This window comes from Bemisia tabaci, chromosome 3 (assembly GCF_918797505.1).
Source record: "Bemisia tabaci chromosome 3, PGI_BMITA_v3".
NCBI lineage: Eukaryota > Metazoa > Arthropoda > Insecta > Hemiptera > Aleyrodidae > Bemisia > Bemisia tabaci.
This window is the reverse complement of record NC_092795.1, coordinates 54,546,441-54,572,067: the sequence shown is the minus strand read 5'-3', so window position 1 is coordinate 54,572,067 and position 25,627 is coordinate 54,546,441. Positions and strand designations below refer to the sequence as shown.

Here is a 25,627-nt window from a genome sequence, read left to right as displayed (position 1 = left end):
AAGGGACTACAGCTACCATTTTAAAACGACCGATGCCAGATACACGATCTTGATTTCTCTTTTAAGACTATATTTGTAAGCTATGGATTGGACTAATGATGAAAAAAATACAATCTTGATTATTCTTTTAGGAGTGCATTGCGCATTCAAGGCTAAAAATTGAATGAGAGATCCTGATAGAAAGTTTTGCGAATTGCCTTTGTCGTCTAAAGGAAACTTCAGCCATTTTTATATTAAATGCAGCAAGAGAGGCTGATATTGCCTGCAAAAGGGGAAAAATTAAAATCATTTGTACACTTAAAGAAAGTCGTGTCGCAAATATGCCTGACAATTTCCGCAGTATCTTCCAGGTGCCGCGTTTGATGCTGAAAGCATCGATTACCTCGGAGCAGAAAGAAGAAAAACTACAGTGGCGAGAGGTGAACGATTATCGATATTTCCCCATTTGAAGCTGTGGTAAAGAATCGATTGTTACGGTGTTCGTTGCGAACACCCGTATAGTATATATATCGATCCTTTTCCATAAGTTTGAATGGCAGACTAATCGATACATCGCAAAGCACGGCACGCCACTACTATTGTGTACTCGAGGCTCCGATTGAAATTATCTAAATCAACTTGGAATTACCACTTGACCACTTGGAAAAGACATGTATGCACATGCACATTTTGGATCTCATATTAATAAATAAAAAACAGCTCCAAATGAAGTTGTACCGACTACAATTGAACGTATTTCAGTTGAACGGAACTACGCTCCTAACTGAGATCCTTTTGAGAATTTCAAGATCCCGGATAGCGCGTTCTGCCAAACGGAACTAAGCGTCATGGAAAAGTGTTGCGAATATAGGACGGAACTAGCATCGCGTTCCGCAACTCCCGCCGATCAAAGCCCCCCCCCCCCCTCTCACTTCCTCCACCGATGGCGCTTAGTTCCATTCGATAAAAATACATCCAATTCTGATAAGAGAAGTCCTTAAAAAGCAGCTTTTTCCGGAGGTCTGAGTTGAAGCAGAGAGAAAAAAGTGAAAATTGCAGGAGATCTCAAGTTGAGGAGGTTACCGATCTGCAAGCAGAACACTTAATTTTGAATGCGAATCGTGGAGGAAAGTTGGGAATGAAACTTGTTGTCTCCGATCCATACGATGTTGACAAACTAACTTGTTGACGCTGTTTACTTTTCCTCCGGAGTTCTTAAAGGTCCAAAAGTATTACTGATCTTTGAATTTGAAAGGGAAATTACCAGGAAATAAAGAGGACGAATTCAAATTACTTCACAATAGCTGTACAGCGTTAAATACACGAGCTGCTCTAGTTGAAATGAACGATAGCATCTTAAGAAGATCGCATTTTTTCTTTGTTGTATGTAATTTGTATTCCGACCAAACATCTCACATTCCCACACATTCCGCTTTTAAAGTGAAAATAAGATTATGCTTGGAGGATGCAGCTAGTATTTGAGAAAACGTACAACTTGAAATCTTGTTGAGTTCGCGAGTTTTTAGATAGCTAGATTATGTTCCTGCTCTTAACCTACTCTGGTTAAAACTTTTTTGCCTTAAAACATAAATTTATCTCTTTTTTTTTTATCTGATTCAGATGTACAATGTAGATCGCAATGAAAGAATCGTCCGAGCCCTGTTAAGAACGGTTGAGGAGGATACTCGGCGCCCGCCCCTCCAAAATAAGCACCAAAAAAAGGCCATACATTCTCTATACGCAACCACAATCATATAATGGGGTGTTATGAAATCTGTGACTTTGTTTCTGATCGTAATGAAAGAATCGTTCGAGTCCTGCTGGGGGGAGGGGGAGGGAGGGGGCGGTTAAGGAGGATACCCGGCGCCCCTCCAAAAAAGCACCATAAAAGAAGCTTCACATACGCTATGCGCAACCACAACCGCAAACACAAGCGCAACCAGGGATTCAAAGGATAAATGGCAAAACCTCTTCCACTTAGAAACTTCGAACCCTCAACTAGGGCAATCAACCTCCAAACCTCCTTTTTTTCCAAAGGTAAAATATGCACCTAGCTGATTTGTGCATTTACGACATTGATGAGTTTTTTTGAAGTCAGTATAAAATAAAGTATTTCCAATTACTGAAATCTGCACATACTTCCAGAATCTGGCGTCACTTAAAGTATGAACGTAACTTCATGGTTTTTTAATGTACTATTTCTCCATGTATTATTCATATTGATGTATTTTGACCAACTTCGTCCCCATCTCTGGCCACACAAGGGTTCATTTAGGCTTCAATATCATTATTATTTAAAGAGCGGTATGAATGAGAAAAAGACGGTCATAATTGAAAAAAAATTGCCGATGATGGAATGTATTCCCAAAATGCATTCAAGTACGTAAAATATATTATAACACAAACAATGCGTGATCTGGTATACTTTCTCATTTCATTGATAATAACACGCGAGATGAGTTTCTTCAGTCATTAAAAAAAAGCTTAATAAAGTATGAAAACCGATGGAATTGAAAAAAAAAAAAAAAAAAAAAAAAAAAAAAAAAAAAAAAAAAAAAAACTATTAACCTTTTCAATGCACGATTCGTGCAAGCGAACCTACGGAGGGACCCCGTCCTCCCGGCAGTTTATTTACTCCGAGCCCTAACTGAGATTAACGTTGAATTTATGATTAAGGGTAAGTGGATGCATCAGTTGCATTATAAAGTTTGGGCAACCGGGGGCGAGTGTGCACGGGGGAGGGCGCGGGGGTGTATGCTGTTGCCGTTGCAGTACTCTGATGCAATTCCCGCTGCAGGGGAGGGGGACGGAGGTGGCGGTGCTCCGATCGATATGCGCTTTTACTGGTTACTCCCCCCCCCCCCCGCCGAGTGCCCCCTTTCCTCCGGTTAAAGTTCACACAAGTGCCCGTCTTACGATTTTCGAGACGTGGAACGGCGCTGGTATTGGTTTCGCCGCGAGTTTGATCAGCAATCGGAGTAATCTTCCGACTCGGGCAATGAGTACAACCTCGAAACGAAGTAACGAAGAATTTACACGCTCGCCCTGGTACGGACGTCAGTGGGAAATACAGGGTGTTCTATAAGTCACGCTTTCTCCCTCTAACTTTTGAACAGGTAGCGATAAAAAAAAAAAAAAAAAAAACCTTTGGGAGTGTCCATATCTAATAGGAGGACCTTTTCTATCATAGAGGTTCTACTGGAGGGGGGGGGGGGGTGCCCCTATAACTTTTGAACAGGTAGGGATAAAAAAAAACCTTTGGGGATGTTCCTACCTGATATGAAAACCTTTTATATTATAGAGGTTCCAATGGTGGGGGGAGGGGGGCGGGTTTCTATTGGAAACATTCCAAAATTTCCGTTTCTATCATCTCGGACGGCTCGAGAGTTCAAGAGGCGAGCGGGACTTTCGAAACACCCTGTATAAGCCAGTGCGCTGGATTTTTATGAGTTGATTCTGCGTGGCGCGTCGGGTGCAATCCTTGAAAATAAAAATGAATACGGGGGTGTGAGGAGACGGGGGTACGTTACACGGGGGTAAGTGGTATGAGAGGCGACTCGGAGTACCCTGATGGTGAAATGAACTAGTTTTAAGTACTAACATTTCACGCTGTGTGCTGTGTGCGTTGTTGTGTCGCGTAACCAAACACGTTGAACTTTATATTAAAAGTTCGGTTCGTATATGGCTTGATTTTCTTGGGGAAATTAAGATAAAATTAGAAAAATGAAGGGTTTCTGCATGAAAATCAAAAAGATAAGTTAAGAGCTTCATTATTTAGGATTATATTGCTTCTGTCGATGCGTCGGCGAGATGTATAAAAAGTTAGTGAATTTCGTCTTATTTCTCCTGCAGAGGTTGTGTCCATTTGTAGAACTTGTCGATTTACTGAGCTGCGCCCTAGTAAAAGTGAGTCAGTCTGACCCAACCATTACTAAAGCGAGTTTTTGAGTTGTTCTGAATGACGTGCTATTAATATAGGAGCTGCATTAGTAGAGATAATACAACTTATATGAAAAAATAAATAAATAATAAGTACATAAATATCAAGATCACAAGCCGGATACCGACACGTCTCTGACCTAATTCGTTTGATAAAAAATAAGAATTTCACACGTGAGTTACATTGATCCAGTAGAAACATTTTGCAAAAAGGCATATTTAATAGCAATCTCACACCTATCGTACAGAGTTGGTTGAAGGGGGGCAGCGGGAGGCAAATTATTGTATGCAACAAAAATTACCCCTTTTTATTAAAATGCATACCTACTCGCCATTAGGTCTCAAAATCTGAATTAGGAGGAGAATTACAGACATATTTGCGTACCTTTTTGGCGCCGCTGCGCTATGTGTCTTGGTGCATAAAGTGAGCCGTTATGAAACATGCCGTGAGGAGAAGCGGACATTTTAATATTTGCATTTTGCATGTTTGGAACACCTTTTCTTTTGTGAGAAAACAAGTCGAAAGAGCAGCACCCCATTTAGGAGCGCTTAAATGGGCCTTTGGCACGAGCCTTGCTTTGACAAGATATCATCTCGCAATGGATAATATCCGGGGGACAAACTTCCCGCTTTTGTGATTTTCTATCCGCCGAGTTTCACTCCCTAGGTGCCGGCGGGCTGATAATTTAAATTGATTGACAAAGCGATGCACAGAGAAGGCATGGGGAGTAGGGAGCAATCCTTTTGGTTGAAATGGGTGGTTGCATATTAATTGGCAATGAGATATATTTGATGCTCCGTAGGCCGAATGTGAAAATTAGCATTGTTATACATAATTTGTGAATCGGTGATGCGGTTAAACTAAGGAAAATTTGAGAGCGCATCCATTGAATAGCACTAAGAATGGATCTCTAGTCAATGGACCACTAGACAAGGTACAAATTTCAGCATTTTGATAAATGTTTCTCAACCAAAATTTCGCGTAAAACACGATGCGCACAACGAAAATTACCGAAATAAATACCTTACGAAGATCATTGATCATTCTTGATGCGTGAATTCAAACCATCCGCTCATGAAAACTATATGTTCTACGTGATTCAGATCGCGCGCTATAAACGTTATCACGACAGTCTCTGCGATATAAAAATCTAGCAGCCTCGATCTTGACGCTTTGGCTCAGCTATAGAAAATTGCTTATAGTTTGAACAACACGTGGAAGGAAATGAACATTGCTCGATGGAGAAGCTTGCTGAAACCGTTGTAGTGCGCGATTTGACTCACGTAGAGCTTGGAGTTTCTTGTGAGCGGGCAGTTCAAATTCCTCGTAACCAATGTGTAATAAAAACGTTAATATCTTCGTTAAGAGTTGGTTCCAATAATTTTTGTTGAGTGAATCGTGTTTCACGTGAAATTCTGGTTAAGAAACATGCATCAGATTGCTTAAATTCGTACCTCGCCTGGTGGTCCATTATAGATAGATTCTTAGAGAAGAATTTCAGCGATATCATGAAAAATTCCGTTTGAAAGAGTGCAATACTCTCTCGCTATAACGAATCAGCAAGGGGCCGATCGATTCTTTCGCAAAAGAGAGCTTTTCGTTATAATGAGTGTCGTTATAGCGAGAGAATACTGTATTATCATAATCAGTTCCTTCAATACATGGCAGTAGAATAGGTTGATTAGTGTGCAAAGGTTAACTTTTATCTATGCTTCACGCGAGAATATTTCATTAAAAATGACTGACACCTCTTCTGTTTTCAGAGCACGAGCGTCAGTTCAACATTAACTGCAAAGAAAAGCCTGGCCACGGGCCAATAGGACCAAATCGCTAACAAACTTTCAACAGGTCACGTAAAATCCTGCCGGCAGTTTTCCCCTTTGCACGAAGTTGGTCAAATTTACGCCTTGTTCCTCCTTCAGGTTCGTGATGCCATTTTTCGGGGGTATTTCCGCATAGGTTGATTTTCATCGAAAAATCACAATTTTTCGTTGAAAGTTCTTGAAGAAAATAGAAAAAAAAGATAAAGTAATAAAAATTAAATAGCCTGATGAATGTGGGAAAAAAATTGACGCATACCAAGAAATCATATTAAAGAGGATATTTAAGAAAACATACTACATTAATATTAGTTTTTTTTAGCTATGCCATGATGTGTGTGCACAAAGAAAACTAGTTGCACATGATTTGGTGTAATGGCACGGAGAGAGAGAATAATCGCTGATTACGGTGCTTGTTCGATTCTGGGTACTTCCTACTATTCTGGTCTTGGTTACAAAGTTACTTTTCTGGCAAGCATTATTTCGGTCCCGGTAACAATCAGCATTGATACTATGGGGCTGAAATAAGTGTAATGCGAAACAAAAATTGTAACTAAAAAAGAGGGTAGGGTCTGGGATCCACCATGAGCATCAATGATTGAGAGTAAAGATTCTCTTTTCTCCGCGAGGAAAATTCCGACTTGAGTATGTTAAGAATCCTTATCATTTCAAGAAAATTTTAAAAGGTGCGGCTTGAAATTTTCATCTCTCTCCGAAATGTACGTACATTATGGCGCATTTGGCCAACCATGAAAAGAGCTCAAATCTTTAAACAAATTCGCACTTTTTGGAAACGGAAGTCAGCGACGTGCAGCGCGACTGAGCATTACAGCTGTGAAGAACACATTGTTTCCAGTGATAAATGACTTTCGCTTGGCTTCGTGGTTTCCTGTTTCAGAGACGTATCTTCTCCAGATCCCTTCGCGGAACAATTAATCGCATTTCGGTAGTCAGTCAACTGTCATCGAAAGATGTTTTCCGTATAAAATGGTTGAAATCTTCTCTAACATTTGGGTTATCTTCGAAATAAATATGTTGCTTTTTCCAAACCATGCGTTCGTTGTCTCATGTGTTTTTGGTTTGGATATGTATGAATAATACACGATATAAGTTTTTACTACCATATACATTTTAATTACTGCGAAAGAGCGGATGATGGCAAATTGAAGTTTTCTACTGAGCGTCTACTTCATTGGGATTTCTGCGGCGTGAAAATATTTTACGTATTTATTATTTTTTTGTTAATGCTGCTTCTTTTATTTTAGTGTGTAGCACTTTATGCAATGACGATATGCTTTTTTTGACATTATTTATTCTTTCTTCGAAGTACTTTCCAACTAAATAACGTATTTAAGTCAAATTCCAGTTCGCGTACAAAGATTTCTGCTCAAAGCTTTCTGTGTGCGAAGTACCCATTCACTATACGTATAACATGCACCCTACACATTATTTCATCATAGAATGTTTTGTGAAAACAGCCGATATTATTAGCTCTAAGTTAGTTGTGTATCTTCCGGTGATTCATTCCGTTCTGTTATCTGTTAAAAACCGTTCTGTATCATTCCTCTGTTAAGGAGAGGCAAACTGCAAGAAAGATACTGAGAAAATTAAAAATAAGATCAAGCACGAGGATAAATTAAAATATGCAACTATCTTTAAAATTAGGGTATTAATCATATTAGAAAGGAGGGCATTTCCGAGCGCAGTCCCAAGATCCTGAGCGGTAATTATGTTGACATTGCTGTCGCGAGCCAAGTTGCATATATTTTTCATTATAAAAGCAAGGAGCCTCCGTTAAAGTGGGCGTTTTTTTCACCCCGTATTGGATATCTGAGCGGGTCAATGAAATATGGCTTAAATGATGGCAGCTAATGATAAAGTAAACTTTCACATTTAGCTGGCACTTTAGCTTGAGTCAGCATTTCATTTATGCACCCCAACGTTGCCGAAGGCTCTTAAAAAGTTAGATGCTGATACATCAGCTTGAAAATATATAAAAACCAAATATTTACGTTTCGATCAACCTTTATCTATGTATGCGGCTAATAGAAACTCCTCAAGAACATTCAATGCAGCAATCCTTGACATGCGAAGTAAAATCCATAATGTAAATACCATTCTGTCAATGTGGGCAAGAAAACGTTTCACGACCCATGGCCTGCAAAGGTGTAATAGCTCGTATTGATCTGCGAGAAACAGATATGTGTGAAATTATAGAATTAAGTATCATACGAATTTTAGGAGAGGGTCGGAGTGTGTTTTTTTTCGTTACTCCCGAACGATTGGAGAATTTAAAGCGTTTTCAGAATTTCAGCTTAAATAAATTACCTCGGGAAAATGCATTAGCCCACCGAATTGAGTCCTTGTGTTTTAAACACAGTTTGTCAAAATTCGGAATCAGGTTACGTCAGGACTGAGAAAAAACACAACACACTTTACAGATTCTAATGTATCGGAAAAAGTCTCTTCGGGCGTAACTGCTCGAACTGTGCAGTTGAAACTTAGCCATAAAAGATGTTGACAATATACCTCTTCTCCCTTTTTAGGTAAATTTTGCATTATTTCCCCGAAATATACGAAGCCTGGATGACTCTTTAAAACGTTATATGAGAGAAGATAAGGTTTTTTATGGAAAGCAACACATCAGAATTAAAAAGAAACCTTATAATTAGCTTTTACTCTAGTCTCCCAGATTATTCAATATCCACAAGGAAAAAAGGATTTAATCTGTGATTACTAACTTCCTGACTGAGACTACGAAACAGTTCAGATGCAATCCTCTCTGGGCATGGTACGCTGGTATAAGCAATTTTCAACTACAGATTTGCCAAAAACTCTCTGTAGTCTCTGTTAAAAATATATCTTTAAAAGGGACATTTTTAACGCGATTTTCTTCAAAAGTTTAGGATGACTTTTTTGAGTTTTAGTAGGGCTCGATATTAAAACTGTGCTATGGAGAATTTGAGAACTGAGATACGTTTGTCATGACGCAAAGAGATTACTTCCCTAAAAAGTCTCCAACAAGTTATCTTTGAGCTCTCGAGGGTTGGGAGGTCCACTGACACACTATTCCAGAGTCCAGACGTACTATGATGAAGAGGCTAGATATATTTTACACAGAATTCAGTAAAATCATTAGTTAAAACTTCTTCCGCTGCTAGCTAATCAAGTTAATCGATATTTTCCTACGACGATGGTCTAAAATGACTGTGCTGCTTTAAAACGGATGCGCGTGTAAAAAGCAAGACAAGGCGCTTTCAATTTTCTATCACTGCAATATAGACAGCTCTTGAGCAGGAATAGTTGCAACCAGACGTTATTGATGTCGGTGCTGCGGTGCGAAACCTGTTAGAGTTGGTAAGCTATCAGCACAGAACTTAACGGTTACACGCCTGTTTGTAGCCTCGCTTACTAAAAGTACATAAAACACCGCGCAGACCGTGCTTCCATACATTTCACATAGGGAACACGGAGCGATGGCAAGTTTGAAGATTTTCACTGGTGACGAATTTGGAGATGACAGTATACAGGGTTATCCAAAAGTCACTGACCACCCCTGTAACTTTTTTACCAGAAATATTATTTCGGTAAAATGCGCCTTAAAAAAAGTGTGTGGTAACCGCACAAAAGATGCGTCGGAAATACAAAAAGAAGAGTCCCTTCCTACACGCGCGCAGTTGAAGTTATAAAAAAGGGTTGAAGTTGAGTTACCAACTCACTCGTGAGAATGAAATGGAATTATCTTTGACCGGAACACATTTCAAGAGCACTAGCTTAGCGGCGCGACTCACTAATCTCGTGTAATCCCCAGACCCTCCCCCGCGGTATTTTCCCCCAGCGCAAACGAGAAACAGTCGCAGAAACAGTTTATTTGTGATAATGAAACTAATTCCTTCGCTGTAATTGACCAGTTAGGTAACTAGCTGACCGCGTTGTTTCGTCCGAGACAGTGCTATTTACTCAATCGCGGTCCAACAGTTACACCTGTGTCTTTGCACAACAGTCACATTTTCTTTACCCTCATTTCCGCAACTCCACTTATCGTCGCCTCTCTAACGTACGGGCGTATCTCTATTTCCTCATAAGCCCTGGAAAGCACAAAGTTATGCGGAAATTAGGTCTTACGTGGGAATCAAGATTCGTCCGTACGTCAAAGGAGCGACGTCTATGGGTCTTCACGGAGGAAAAGTTACAAATGTAGCGATTTTTGCCGATTTAAGTTGAAAAATAAAATTTGGAGAAAGTCAGATATCGAAGAAAAACCATATAGTGACTTATAGTTAAGCCTTAAGGATAAGTTCGGTCCACTATCCTGTTTTTGACCACTTTGATTCCTTCCCCTGAGAACAACTTATTTGATGAAATCATTATTACTCCTTCTTGCGCTCTGCGAGGACTTTCTGCCTTTCAATCGGAGCTCGCGATGCTTCAAAAAAAAACAACCTAGCAGCGTAAATTAAGTCAACTGGGACGTTTGGATATTTTCGGTTTCTTTTATTGTTTGAAAAGTTCAGCTATGTATCCATTTTTTTCAAGTAGATCTGACTGGAATACTCAGAGAGTTCGCGGGCATACAAAATATCGGAGATTAGCTAGATTTGACATGCTCATTGTGGTCTGTGGAGGTTGTTGGGAGTTCAGTGCAGTGCGTGGAGGCGAGCACATCGTGCTCCTCCTTTTCATTGCGAAATAGTGGTTTTTTCTTCACGCATGACGGTGATTTTAGTGTCAGAAAGCTGAGTAGGCCCTAGGGCATCGAACGGCGTAAAAAATTCGAAAATCGACCCGTGGGATCGCGAGATCCCAAGGGATAAAGATTCGGGTAGCGTGAACACGTGCGGGACATAACCTATACGCGCGTGGCCTTAAAGTGAGGTGCAAAGTGAGGTTATCACCACCGCGGTGCTCCCAAGTGCCCTGCGTGGCGGTCAGAGACAAGAGACCCTCCACTGGCCTCCTAGCGACAGGTGGAAGCTTTTACTTTCGGGGTTTCAACAATTCCTTATGGACAATTATTAGGGAGCAACTGTCATCACCCTAGTTTCGGCTGTTGACTTACCTACATGGTCGATGATGAGCTTCGGATGACGTCATGAGCCAAACAACTTTCCCAAACGTCGGCCATTTTCGGCTTGTTTGCAAAACGAAACTGCCAACACGTTGTTGAACATCAACCATGTAGGTAAGTCAACAGTAGAATGCTGAAGTCCCGAAAGTAAAAGCTTCCACCATGGCCAAGATACTAGTGGAGGGTCTCTTGTCTCTGGTGGCGGTGCAAAACAAAAAAGTGAGGTTATCACCACCTTGGTGCTCCCACGTGAGTGAACCAAAGACATAAAGACGGAGCACTAAAAGCAAAAAATGAAGCTTCTAGAGCTTCTTTTCAATCACCTCTACTATTGGCTAGAGGATTGGCGGCGAAATCGGGACAAGTTTGAATTCAAATGTAGGGCGGGAACTAATAAATAAAATTGCGGAAACAAAGTATTTTAGGTTGATTTTTGCCCAAATTCAGGTACACACTCATATTTTTTGTAACTTTAAGTTAGTTTCAGTCCGTCGTCGACCGATTAATTTCATTTGGGAGTAACGTTGATCTAGAACTGTAACGGCCTGTTTGAACCTGCAGAACCACCATGAGCAGAAGAAAAACTAACTTTATCTGAGATTACTGCCTGTTACCGAGCAAAAGTAGGTGTATTATATTAGGACGCAGACCGAACTTTCTTAGTATATTCGTTTTAGGAATTTAAAATACGTTTCAAAGAAGAAATGTGCAAAAATCAAGAGGACAAGTTCAAATCAAATTTCCGTTTGCCGCCATGGATTCCCGCGCTCATTTACACACTCACACAAGCGCGCAGCGCCGAACCTAGCTTCACTTTTTCCCCGTGCTTTTAGATACGAGCGCTCCGTCTTTATGTCTTTGGAGTGAACAGATTGGCCCAGATATTCCGGACCACATTTCACCAAAAACTGCTGTTTGTCAAACCGCCGTCAACACCTACCAAGCGGCGAGTAGGCCTTCGGCCATGCTCGGCAATCTTCGTAGCCAATCAGGTTGCCGCTCGCCGCCCGTAATCTCGAAGAAGGTTCGGCTCCTACAACACCCTACACTTTTCGAATTTTAGATTTTCGCATTCGGCCTGATTCTCTTTTCCTCTTTTCCGTAATTAATAACAATAAAAAATTCATTTAATCATTACTTAGCGGCACCTTGTCCAATTTGTGCCTAGCGCCTCTACAACTTTGCAAATTTGGACGTTACCTTTTGAACATTTCATCCCTTCCCTTTGAAATTACTTTGAATAAGTACACTTCACATATCACAGGGACTTTTATCTGCATATTTACTTGGCTTTATTCGCAAAGGATCTTTTAAGAAGTAAATTCTTTCGATAACTTATTGGGGATGGTCAAGTCACCAATTAGAGCCCGTCATTCCATGCCATTATTATTACAGGACTAGGTTTCTTACCTATAATTTGATGGGCACCGTGAGAATAATAGATAACCGTATTTGATCCGTGCCTTAAAAAATGAACTGCTGGTGGCAGAACCATCTTGGTGATGTTCATTAGGAATTTTAGACTTTATTCTATTTTTTCAGCAGATGAACCTCACATGGTAACTTGTAAAGTTTTGCTTCATTTTCCTTGAGTTCTACTTAGTTTGATGCCAAAAAACAAGAAACTTCATGGAGAAACGTGCCTTAAAGGTGATAGTTCCCCCTCATACTTACTATCAGAGTTCCAACGGAAAAAATCTTGTTGTCATAGGTAAATACAGTTTCCATTGCTTCTTCAGCTGTTAATAGACAACTATGCGGGTTTGCTGGAGAATTTGGTGACTGCTAGGATTGTTAATTAGTATCTCCGAAGCCTGGTTGTTATAGCTGAACTTAAAGCATTGGCTTCAACGCATCGCAAAACCAGAACCTTGGAGAGACCAGCGAACATCCATGAGAAAGTGAGTGAGGAGCAAGGTACCTAGCATTGTACATCCGTCTGGTTTTCACAACTACCGTTCCTAGGGATTTGGGATTCAGATTCGCACATCAACCAGTAAGCTTTTCTCCCAACCATCTTGATATAGAGGCAGCTATGCAAGGCGCAGCCAGGTAGTCCAATGCTCAAGCCACTTAATCAACACAAATATTATCCTAACTTACAACAAAATGACTTGTTTCTTCTCTAACAATGGAACCGGAAAATGTTACTTTGAATGCGCGAGAAACTTCTTTGGTCGAGATGAAGAAACGTAAATGAAGAAATGAGTCCGGAACATCTCGACCAGGTACAGGCCGCTTTGTTTACATTAGGAGTCTGGAGTATCTCGCCGCAATTTCACTTGAAATCACCATGAACAGATCAACGGGGTAACTGATATTTGATTTTACGAAAGGGATAAATGTTAGACGCGGACGAAAGTTCTTTTGTCGAGGTGAAGAAACGGATGTTTACTTTTTGCAGGCAAAGACCCCCTCGGAATGAGCAGGCAAGATGGCTGCGTGGCGCGACGGGAACTCAGAGCAGTTCGAGCACTCTCTAACCAATACCTACTCTAACCCATCCTATCGTCTGCCGCCTCCCCACCTTATCCATCCACATAATCATGTTTCCATTAATGTAAAATGAATCAGTGAGTTCGGAAACACTCCAACACGGGTTTTTTTCGATTTTCACTTTTTTACGGTTTAGTTACACTTCTGGATAAGTAGAAGCATCTGCACGCAAAAGGATATTTCGAAATTGCAATCGGAAGTGCTCGAAACGGCGACGGGAAAAGGGAAGAATCGAAGAATTTCATTGGAAATACCAATTTTTGGCCGATCAAGGGAAACGGGTGACTATCCGATGCGGTTTTCTTTTTTCGGTTCAGTATACCTTGTGCCAACAAGTTATATAAATATTCAAGCGTTATTCAGGTCAAAAAATATAAATTTTTCAGGGCAGACTATGAAAAATCAGTATCTGAAACTTGGTGCGTTAAAAGTCTCTAGAGTAGGTACTTCTTGCGTCCTTTGGCACCAAAAAAGTTTTTCTTAAACTAACTTCTTCGCCCGCTGCGAAGTTTTAGGTGTTTCCTGAAAAATTTTTTTTTCCGAGTTGGTGCGTATTTTCGAACTCACTGATTCAAATGTCATCTTAGCTAACCTAATGCTATATTTATGCTCCCATATTTCACCCCTTGATGCCTGACTGGTAAAATTCACCACTTTTTGGATCGTTATGTACTTTTGTAGGTATAAGTTATCAAAAGCAGAAATGTGCAAAGATATTTTTTAGCAAATTTTTCAAGAAATATGCTAAGTGCCTCGTTACCTTTAACAGGATGTTTCCCAGAAGTTGTACCATTGTGCCACAAAAAAAATTTATAGATTTGTGCGAATGCGGAGTTGAATTTTTAGCTTAATGGTTCATCTTCACATGGAAATATTTTTGGTAGAATTACAAATTCCACAATGAAAGTCTAGCAACACAGCTAACTAAGCAAAAGCCCTCATATTTCTTGAAGTCAGGAGAGGGTAATATTTCTCCCCCCTCCTCCTAACTAGTTCCCTCAATGCTCCTGAAAACATCTCTGCTGAGGGCAAAAATCCTCAAACTCATCCCTCATCATCTAGCATCCCCATGGCTCAGATATAAATGAAGCCCCTCCCCCCTTACTTTCCATCAAAATTCAAAATGTAAGTAGGTACGTTTAGAATTTGATTTCAATGCCTCAGAACGCTGCGGGGCCCCCACACAAGCTTGTGATTTCTCCAGATATGCTAAAGATTTTCCCTCCTTAGGTAATCCTTAAATTATATCAGAAAAATGTCTTGCCAAAGAATTTTGAGAATTACCCTGGTTAGTACTTCGTTTGAACTCTTTTAGAAATTTAATCCCGATGAAAAGGTCAATTCCCTGAGCTGAGCAGTTTAATTTTTCTCGGAGAGTGAAATTTGTGCTTGGCGCCATTATGTGATGTGCAAAGAGTAGAGGAGAGGAGAGAGCAACAGAGTACAATTATGGAGTCCGAGCTAGAGTCCCTTTATACTGAGAGTCAAGACAATTCGGCTCATGGATGTCACAAACGGGAATAAAGATTACAGAAATTGAACGTTTTTCGTAATCTTTGATCGGCCCATTCTCAAATGCCTTTCTCCGTTCCTCCTCTCATTCCGTTTGTTCCTTGCCGAACCCGTAATTCCCTGGTCCATTCCAGATTATAATCTTTGCAATTGGTGAAAATGTAATCTTTATTCCCGTTTGTGACACTGTGGAGGCCTAAAATACGGGAACCAATCAGAAATGGATTCAAATTGTCTTGACTCTCAGTATAAAGGGACTCTAGCATGACTCTAGTCCGAGCGAGCTTCATGCACTCTCCACCAGCTACTCCCGCTCTGTGATCGCCTGCTCATTCGTAGGGGGTCTTTGCCTGCAAAAACGCTCAATCGAAGAAACGCTAACGCTGAGAAATTGAGTCTGGAACATCTCGAGGAAGTCCGCTCTGGGTACGCTTTGTTTATGTCCGGACTATGTCGCCGTTCGTTTGTTTACATTAGGAGCAAGTTTGACACCGATGACAGACTTTGGTTTTTGATGAAAATTTGGTCTGGAATATCTGGGCCAAACGCAAAAACCCTCCCACGTGCCCCGCGTGGCGGTGCAAAACAAAAAGCGAGGTTATCACCACCGCGGTGCTCAATTGGTCAATATTGTGACATGCTCATTGTGGTCTGACAGCAGATCTTCAATTGGACCGCGTTAAGCAGAAAGGAGCCAAGCCACATCAGGGATTGCTAAATTTAATTGGGCAATTTAATTTTACGTGAAAACGGTTGTGCGGATTTTTGTGCGAAGTTCAGTGCACTTTTTGCATAGTGCGAGGCAAATTCCCTAAAATTTCCAAAGGAATCCGCACACACGTTCTCTTCTAAAAAATTAAATTGCCCAGTTTTTGGCAAGAGCTGATATGGCTTGGTTCCTTTCTACTTAATACGGTTTAACTGGAATATTACGTCGCTTTATCAAGGCGCAATGATACAACTATTCAAACTCTCCGGAATGCGTGAAGTATCACGCATCAATTGAAGGCGTTCCATGCCGCTAAACGCGGTCCATTTACGAAGACTCTCAGTCACAGTCACATAGCCAACTCACAGTCACTTTGATCAGAGCAAGTTAAAAATGGAGCTTTCATCCAGCGATATTGCCAAACTACTCCTTAACGAGTGGTTAAACGATTCGATGGTAAACGCATACGGTGCGCTACTACAAAAGAGGGCCGCCCAGAATCCGGGCTTACCGCGGATTTTCGTGGTGGACAGTTTTTTCTATTCGAGCTATCTCCAAAACAGCCCTAGGCATGTGCCAGGCCGCTTTAGGGCCGTAGATATACACCAATTAGATTTCATTCGGATTCCCTGCAATATTGGCAATGCGCATTGGCTATTGAGTGTAATCGATCTAAGGTCACATCTTAACCAATTGGATTTCATTCTGATTCCCTGCAATATTGGCAATGTGCATTGGCTAATGAGTGTAATCGATCTAGGGTCACATCTTATAATAGTTTATGACAGCATTTACAACGACTAAGCTTGCCAGTCCAGAGCGTCCCTTCAGCGTAAAAAGCTTTCCTCAGTTTTATCTTCGAAAAAACGTGGGAGGCTTCAGATTGTTCTTGCTGTTTAAGAGCACTCAGGGATGACACTCCGCTCTGCATGACCGAAAGGTCCGACCGGGCTTCGTGGCCAATGACATCATTGGCCGGTCGGTCATGTCATTGGCCCTCGATTTCGGCCGATGCTATCATTGGCCGTCCACTGATAGCATCCGACGCCTCCCTAACAATGATCGTAATATACATTAACCACAATACTTAAATTATAACGCGTGCGAGGCTTGCATTAAAAATGAGCGTTAAGCGTTTTGAGGAACATTTGAAAGACCCTCATTCGAACATTTACCAACATCCAATAGAGACCAACCATGCCTTGACTGATATTCAAAATAGTTTAACAATTGCGCACATAAATAACAATGAGAAAACGCTCATTGCACTAGAATCTATTGAAATAAGGCGTGCTATGTTAAAAAAACATTCCTTTGTTAAACGCACAAAATGACTTACAGAAAAGTGTGTCCAGCCTAACAGACCTACGCGAGGATCTCTCAAATTAACCTGCAGCACGTGTTGCATAGCTAGATCTTTCCCGACTGCACTATGTTTACTGATAAGTCCCTCTTAGTGCTCGCATAGTTCGATCCTTATCACTCGTTGTTCCACCTGAATGTTGATTTCACACTTTTGTCTGTGTTTAATTTTTTGATAACTCTTTCGTTACTTTTCCTTAGTTTTTTTTTTATCATAGTCTTTAACTTGCATTGTGATACATCTTTATCTCTTTCTTGTGTTTTTGTGAATTTTTTTTCGCGGAAGATGGATTTTAGTCAAAATGCATCCGGGAAAATATTCTGTTAATTCTTCATAAATGTGTGTGTGTATATCTTTTAATTGATTATGTATCTCATATTAAAAATGAGTTCAAAGTTTCTCCTTTGCAGGAAACAGTATTCTTTGTCGGAAATAAACTCCGTGAATCTTTGTTCATGAGAGTGCGCGACAACTTCTGCAAATTTTAGTTGATACGGGCGCTGAGAACCCGCACAGTAACCACGTATATTTTTAGACAGACAACATGTGTTACCTTGTGTCGCTTGTGTATATAGACGAATCGCTTTGTTACAATCTGAAGTCCTTGAAACATTTTTTGAGAGAAAGTGTAAAGATTGTAAGGAGGCCAACGCCGAGATGACATTTAGCTAGGGTTTTGATGGCACCACCAGTCAGTCTACTTGCTGCCAAAAATTCCAAACTTCTCATGAAAGCTCTAGTAGATCGGACTCATCTTTATTTGCCACTACCTTAGATTCGGGGATATTTTATGGGTCAATAGGACACCACAATCTGTCAGATTCTGTAGACCCTTAAAACTCAAATTTGCCAAGGAATCAAAGGAGTTGGTGATGGCAGAAAAAGAGGAGCTGGATGAGGAAATCGAGTCTTGAGATGGTCACAATTAAAATAAACAATGAACAAAGCCTTGTTACTCAGCCTCGTCTAAAATGACCTTAGTCGATGGCAAAATTCTAAATTATTTGACCGACACGTTATCAACGCAATCGTGTCCTATTTGCGGTGCCACCCCTGTGGATTTTAGATGCATCAAGGATTTTAGATACATCAAGTATTTTGGCTCTCCAAAGTTTAAACCACGAGAAAGCTCCCTTGAGTTCGGTATTAGTTCTCTGCATGCTTGGATCCGGTTGTTTGAATGCATCCTCCATCTGGGCTACAAAGATGGGATAGCTGGGTGGCAGATGAAGTTAGATGACCAGAAAAAAGCGTATGCACTGAACAAGAAGAGAATTCAGAGCCTTTTTTGGGAGAACATGAACCTCAGATTGGATATCCCCAAAAGTGGAGGATCAGGTAACACCAACTCAGGCAGCACAGCCAGAAAAGCATTCAGCAATCCCGAACTGTTTTCCGAAATCACCAACGTCAATGTTCGGTTGATAGAGCGCCTGCAAACCATCTTGGTAGCCATCTCTTGCAAATTGCCACTAAATATTGAACTTTTCAAGGAATACTGTCATGAAACTGGTTAGACGGGACGTTGGAGTTTTTTTTAGCCAACGTGCGTAAAAAGTTCAGCTTAAAGCTGAAATCTCATTAGAGAGGGAAAAAGCTCACATGAGCGCAATTTTCCCTCAAAGAGATATGCTGACCCGTGCGTTCACCGCAATCGGTAGGTGTAAAACTGGTAGACTTTACATGCAGTTATTCCCCGATAAGCCGATGACTGCAACCCTCCACAAAATCCTCATTCACGGCAGGCGCCAAGGAATGGGTGAAATGAGTTTTTCCTGCAAAAAAATAAATTTCGGACTGACACGGAACTTCTTCCGTGAATTGGAGGGAATTAGTATTATATTATTATAGTGGTATTATGTTATTTTAGTAGTATTATATTATTGTAGCAGTATGATATTATTGTAGTAGTATTATATTATTATAGTGGTATTATATTATTATAGTATTATGGAGTACCAGACGGCCAATCTTTGCGAATCTTTATGAGTCTTATATTTCTAAATATAATGGTGCAAAACAGGTGTTCTATGGAAGGAGGTCGTCCTACATATATCGTGTGCATGGCACAGGCCGTAATTTCAACAATGGGCAGCACTGGAGGTCGAAAATGCACCGCTTCAGATACAAAGAAAGCCCACCAAGCTTAACTGAAGCGAATGGATGACAAGCGAGCCAACGGGATGGAATGCTCAGCGGAAACGAGAGTTAAAGGTCCATAGAATATAAAGCTGTTTTGCACCGATTCTTCATCATCAGAGTCAGACTCCGACAACTCATGGGCCAATTCTTCATCGGATCCCAATGAACCTTCAATACCTTCATCCTCACTAAATCCTTCCGCCTTCTACGGCAAAACCTGTCAAAAGCCTGATTTGCCCCAGGCCTCGCTCCAGCAACAAATGAGGGGAATTAGTATTATATTATTATAGAAGTATTATATTATTATCGTATATGGAGTACCAGACGACTAATCTTTGCGAATCTTTAGGAGTCTTATATCTCTAAATATAACGGTGCAAAACAGGTATTTTATGGAAGGAGGTTATCCGACATATATCGTGTGCATGGCACAGGCCTTAATTTCAACAATGGGCAGCACTGGAGGTCGAAAATGCACAGCTTCAGATACAAAGAAAGCCCACCAAGCTCACTGAAGCGAATGGATGACAAGCGAGCCAAGGGAATGCTCAGCGGAAACGAGAGCTAAAGGTCCATAGAAAGCTGTTTTGCGCCGATCCTTCATCATCAGAGTCAGACTCCGACAACTCATTGGTTAATCCTTCATCGGATCCCAATGAAGATACGATTATGGAAATGCACTGTTTATATTATTTATAAGGGGTGTTACAGTTCTTTTAGCTTACACATGTGGTGTAATTATAATCGAAAAAGTTACTATGACTCATAAATTTTACTAAAGTTTTATTTGAATTTTGGTGCTGATTGGTTTATTTACTCAAATTAGAAGACTTAATTTTATCTACTTTCCTATCTTTGTTACAATCTTTAAAATTGATTATTATGAATTTTAATTTATTTTTAAATTCATATCTTTCCCTTCAATACATTCTCATTTCTTCCTATTTTTTATCTTTTACTTTCTTTGGTAATTATATATGCAATTATTAAACAATGTATGTATTAAAAATTAGTAAATTAAGAAATTCATTCTCATCACATCCTTCCGCCTACCACGGCAAAACCTGTCAAAAGCCTGCTTTGCCCAAGGCCTCGCTCCAGCAACTAATGGAGCGCATACTCGCTCTCCTGAAGGTTGATATAGAAAGGCGTGAAATAATAGAATCCCTCACGAGAGACCAAGATATTCGTGGACGATGGGAACAAGAAAAGTTGTATAGAGCCACTGCAGCAGACTTTAGCCGCATCTGTTAGCGCCGTATCCGTTTTGATGGAGATTTGGCGGAGCAAATGGTATACAGAGCCCCCTTCAATTCAGTCCGGGTGCAATGGGGCAAATACCATGAAAAGACGCCTGTGCAGCATCCTACCACCGCAACTGGACTTCAGATGAAAAAATGTGGCATATTTATTGACATAGAGAGACCTTGCTTCGGAGCTTCTCCTGACAGAGTCGTCGTCGGAGAAGATGCCATCGTAGAGGACAAATGCCCTTATGCGTATGTGCCACTTTTCCGGAATGCTCCTCAATTCTGAAGCGACTGAAGCAACTGCATAGTGTGGGCAAACTTTTATTTAAAAAGCCCAATTTTTATGCAATTATCAGCATCGACAGAGCGCTCGATACATGTCCTTGTCCAGCATACGTGTTTCAAGGATTGGAAGAAAAGTTCACCGGCGATGGAGGCAGATATCATTGTACAGGGCTTTCTAGAAAGCGAGAAGCTTCATGGTATCCGCTACAAAAAATTAATTGGCGATGGAGACTCCAGTGTTTTGAAACAACTGGTTGAGAGGTGCCCGTACGGTAGACAGATTTTTAAGGTAGAGTGTGTGAATCACCTTTTGAAGAATCGAACGATAGACTTGTATGAGTTGCAGACAAAATGGTCTAAGAGCAAAGAAAAGGTACCAGGAGAAGATAATAGAAATTACGAGAAAGAGTTCCTGAAAGATAACCGAATAAAACAAATAGGGAAAACCGTACGGAGCGTAGTGGAGGACCTATCCGAAAGCAATGAGGATGCTAACAGTAAATCTGCTATTATTCGAAACTTGGGTGCTCACTGCACTGGAGATCACACCAAGTGCCGGATGGAATATTGTCCAAAGAGTGGTCAGAGACAAAACACTTACAACTTAAGCACTGCCTTTCTCTTTGAACTGAGTGATATAATTGGGCGTCCGACAGAACATACTAGCAGTATTACGGAGTACCAGACAACTAATCTTTGTGAATCTTTGATGAGTCTTATCTCTAAATATACCGGTGCAAAACAGGTGTTTTATGGAAGGAGGTCGTCCTACACATATCGTGTGCATGGCGCAGGCCTCAATTTCAACAATGGGCTGCACTGGAGGTCAAAAATGCACCGCTTCAGATATGAAGAGAGTCCACCAAGCTTACTGAAGCAAATGGATAACAAGCGAGGCAAAATATGTTGTTAAAAATAATTGCATACGACCTAAAAGTCAAATATCTACCGGGTAAGAAAATGTATGTAGCAGACAAGCTGTCTCGAAATTTCATCAAAACTTCCCGCCCAGAAGATGAAATAAACTTAGAGGAAATTGTCCACTGCCTTGATATAAATTTCCAAATTTCCAATGAAAGGTATCAGGAATTGAAAAATGCAACTCTCAGTGATCCGATTTTAATCCAAGTAACCAAAATGCACACAGAAGGATGGGACAAGTGTAATACAGGTGTTTTATGGAAGGAGGTCGTCCTACACATATCGTGTGCATGGCGCAGGCCTCAATTTCAACAATGGGCTGCACTGGAGGTCAAAAATGCACCGCTTCAGATATAAAGAGAGTCCACCAAGCTTACTGAAGCAAATGGATAAGAAGCGAGCCAAGCGTGCGTCTGGGAATGCTCAGCGGAAACGAGCGTTGAAGGTCCAAAGAAGACTGTTTGGCGCTGATTCTTCAGCATCAGAGTCAGACTCCGACAACTCATTGGCCAATCCTTCATCGGATCCCAATGAAGATACGATTATGGAAATGCACTAATTATATTATTTATAAGGGGTGTTGCAGTTCTTTTAACTTACACATGTGGTGTAATTATAATCGAAAAAGTTACTAGAACTCATAAATTTTCCTTAAGTTTCATTTGAATTTTGGTGCTGATTGGTTTATTTACTCAAATTAGAAGGCTTACTTTTATCCACTTTCCTATCTTTGTTACAATCTTTAAAATTGATTATTATGAATTTTAATTTATTTTTAAATTCATATCTTTCCCTTTCAATATATTCTCATTTCTTCTTATTTTTATCTTTTACTTTCTTTGGTAATTATATATGCAATTATTAAACAATGTATGCTTTAAAAATTAGTAAATTAAGAAATTCATTCTCACCACATCCTTCCACCTACCACGGCAAAACCTGTCAAAAGCCTGATTTGCCCCAAGCCTCGCTCCAGCAACAAATGGAGCGCGGACTCGCTTTGCTGAAGGTTGATATAGAAAGGCGTGAAATAATAGAATCCCTCGCAAGAGACCAAGATATTCGTGGACGATGGGGACAAGAAAAGTCGAATAGGGCCAATGCATCAGACTTTGGCTCGCAGACTCGCTCTGCTGAAGGTTGATTTACGTAGAAAGGCGTGAAATAATAGAATCCTCTCACGAGAGACCAAGATATTCGTGGACGATGGGGACAAGAAAGGTTGTATAGGGCCACTGCATCAGACTTTGGCTGCATCTGTTGTGCCGTATCGGTTTTGATGGAGATTTGAAGGAGCAAATTGTATACAGAGCCCGCTTCAATCCAATGCAGGTGCAATGGGAAAAAGACTACGAAAGTGACGCCTGTGCAGCATTCACCACCCCAACTGGACTTCAGACTAAAACTGTCAATACTTTTACCTGCTTTGGATGAGGCTTAACAACATAGATGGCAAGAAAGGAAGAAAACCGACTTTGGTGATAGGACGCCATGACAGAAGTGTATTGAAGGGGCCGCTTCCGCAGGAGCCTAGGGGGCTAGGCGCACATAGTTGCCATATCGACAAAAAGTTGTGGCATATTTATTGACATAGAGACCGTACCTCGAAGCTTCTCCTGACAGAGTCGTCGTCGGAGAAGATGCCATCATAGAAGACGAATGCCCTTACAGCGCTCGATACATGTCCACAGAAGAAGCTGTTACCAACAAGAAGGTAACCTATTTATACAAAGATCGTCAAACCCAGCGGCAGTTCAAGCTCAAACCGAAATGTGCTTATATTTATATTATGTTTTATTCTTATATTATATATTATACTTTATTTTTATATTTTTGATGATATTTTTATTTTATGTTTTACATTTTGAATGAATATCTTATGTATCGATGCACCAGGTCCAAGGGCAACTGGCAATAACAGACACGAAGTTCTGCTACTTCGTCGTGTGGACCCTGAAGGACTGTCACATAGAGAAAATTCTTTATGGTGAGCAGATGTGGAAGGAAATGCTTCCAAAGCTGGATAATTTCTACCTAAAACACATACTGATGGAATTTGCTGACCCCAAGGAAATATCGAAAAATGCCTTTGCGACACAGCAAAAAAGAGGCAAGAGTCCAACGGTCAAAGAAAAGTTCCATAAAATCAAGAAGCGAACAGTCGACGAACAGAAAGAAGGGGAAGAAACAGGTTGACACTGATGCCAACACATCGATGAACACTGATGAAGAGATAATGCCTGGCAGACTGCAGCAGGAAGTGAAGGAAGCCAGTCCACCTCCAGATCCTTTCCATGTCTCTCCACCTGGCAATATTCGCCAAGTGATTATCCATAAAAACTTGGCACATCCAAGCGACACAGACAAAATGCAACACAAGCTTGTCTGATCTTATATTTTGTCATAGGATTAGTTTTAAGGACGTGGTTGTTGCCAAACAAAAATCTGTTTTTTGCAACTTTGTCTGTTCATTTTTTTTTGGCCCTTTCAAAAGAAGGGAGTTTTGGCACTTCCAAGCGACACAGAAAAACGCACCACAAGCTTGTCTGATCTTATATTTAGTCATAGGAATAATTTTAAGGACGAGGTTGTTGCCAAAAAAAAATCTGTTTTTTTGCAACTTTTTCTATTCATTTTTTTGGCCCTTACAAAAGAAGGGAGTTGCCAGGGTCGGAATCTAGCAACACTGCATGTAAGCCTAGCCGCCAGGGCAGATGTCGAAGCGGCACATTGAATACAGACATCCTGGCGTCTATACCGTAACTCCAATACTTCTTCATTTCTCACACCTAACATGTACATGTAGTGGATAATTCAACAAAGGAAAAACCAAAAATGTTGAGCTCAGGAACGGTCACCTCATGCCGCCCATAAGGACAAAAAATGTTGTTTAGTGATGACATTTTTTGCTATCACTAAATGGGGTCTAGGTATTCTGATTATAGTGACATGTTGCATATTTAATTGTTTCCTGGTCGAGGAGAGGGTTAAAACCACCCCGAAACGTATGCGCCCCGCTTGTTTTATGTTTTGTTTGTTTTTAGCCTTGGTTGCTTGTTGTTCCTGTGTTTTTTAGTCGCCAATACAACAACAACATGAACGCCTCGCCATGAACAACTCGTCTGCCCTGAGGATGGAGAGAATTTGTCTCCGAAACGTCGGTTTGTAAAATGTAGTGTGAAGATTGCAAAATGTAATAAAAAGGTTGAAAAGTACTCGTGATTTTTGTTTAATTACATATAAAATACATATACATATTTTATCATTTATATACATATTTATAAACATATTTTTAAAATTCGGCTGATGATGGGAGCTGTTCAGCCCCGAAACGTTCCGTAATACATTTTAAACTTGTTTTTAGCCTTGGGCCTGTACCATTGCGTGTTTCTTGTATGTAATATTCGGGCTACGAAAATTTATCTCATCATATACATACAATAAATCGATAGTTATCGCTCGATCGCGTTTGTGTATCGTGCTTCGAAAACAATTGATCGGACATACTCGTGCTTCTCTTGCTCTCTGAGACGGTAATCTCGAAGATCACGCTCAGTGAGCGCTGAAGTTAATATATTCTCAATTTGCCTTGCATTGTGTGAGGATTAAGTGGAGAGGAGAATCAAGTTGAAGTGGATCGGAGATTCCGGGAAAATGCGGGACGGGGTGTCGATGTTGGTGTTGGGTTGCTCAGCTAATAAGTTTAGCATCGTCGAGCACTCCTTTATACTCATTAAACTTCAAAGCTCCTGCCGATCACTCCACCTCTCTCCTTTGTTCCCCTCGATAATTTGAGCTTTTACTCTTCATTGACTCCCTGCATTTTCTTCGATAATCGGTTTCAACTCGAGGCCCATTAAACACTGTCAGACGGATAGTTTCAATTTTACGATTTGATTGGGCGGACGGTCTGACAAACGATGCAAAATGCATACTCATCGTTCTCGCTAACGTAACTGTTATCGTTATCTTTAGCGTCACCGTTTTCGCTACCGTTTTCAACCACAAATCGTCACCTTTCGACCACAGTAATACAAGCGTCATACGACGTTTCAAAATTTCCGCCATTTTATTTTTTTACAAATTATCCAACGAAGCTGTCCGAAAATTCGACTGAACTATCTTTGTGCTGCCGATGAAAT

At 40.6% G+C, this 25,627-nt stretch overlaps 1 protein-coding gene and 1 long non-coding RNA gene across 2 annotated transcripts in view; one reads left to right on the top strand and one right to left on the bottom strand.

Annotated features, from left to right (window-relative positions):
* Positions 1 to 25,627, bottom strand: part of SLO2 (slowpoke 2) — a 318,661-nt gene that overhangs the window by 266,089 nt on the left and 26,945 nt on the right. The gene's annotated exons all lie outside the window — the stretch shown is intronic.
* LOC140224327 (uncharacterized) lies at positions 3,363 to 24,700 on the top strand. Its single transcript, XR_011899629.1, has 2 exons — positions 3,363 to 5,841; positions 23,382 to 24,700. It is a non-coding gene; the product is annotated as an uncharacterized lncRNA (long non-coding RNA).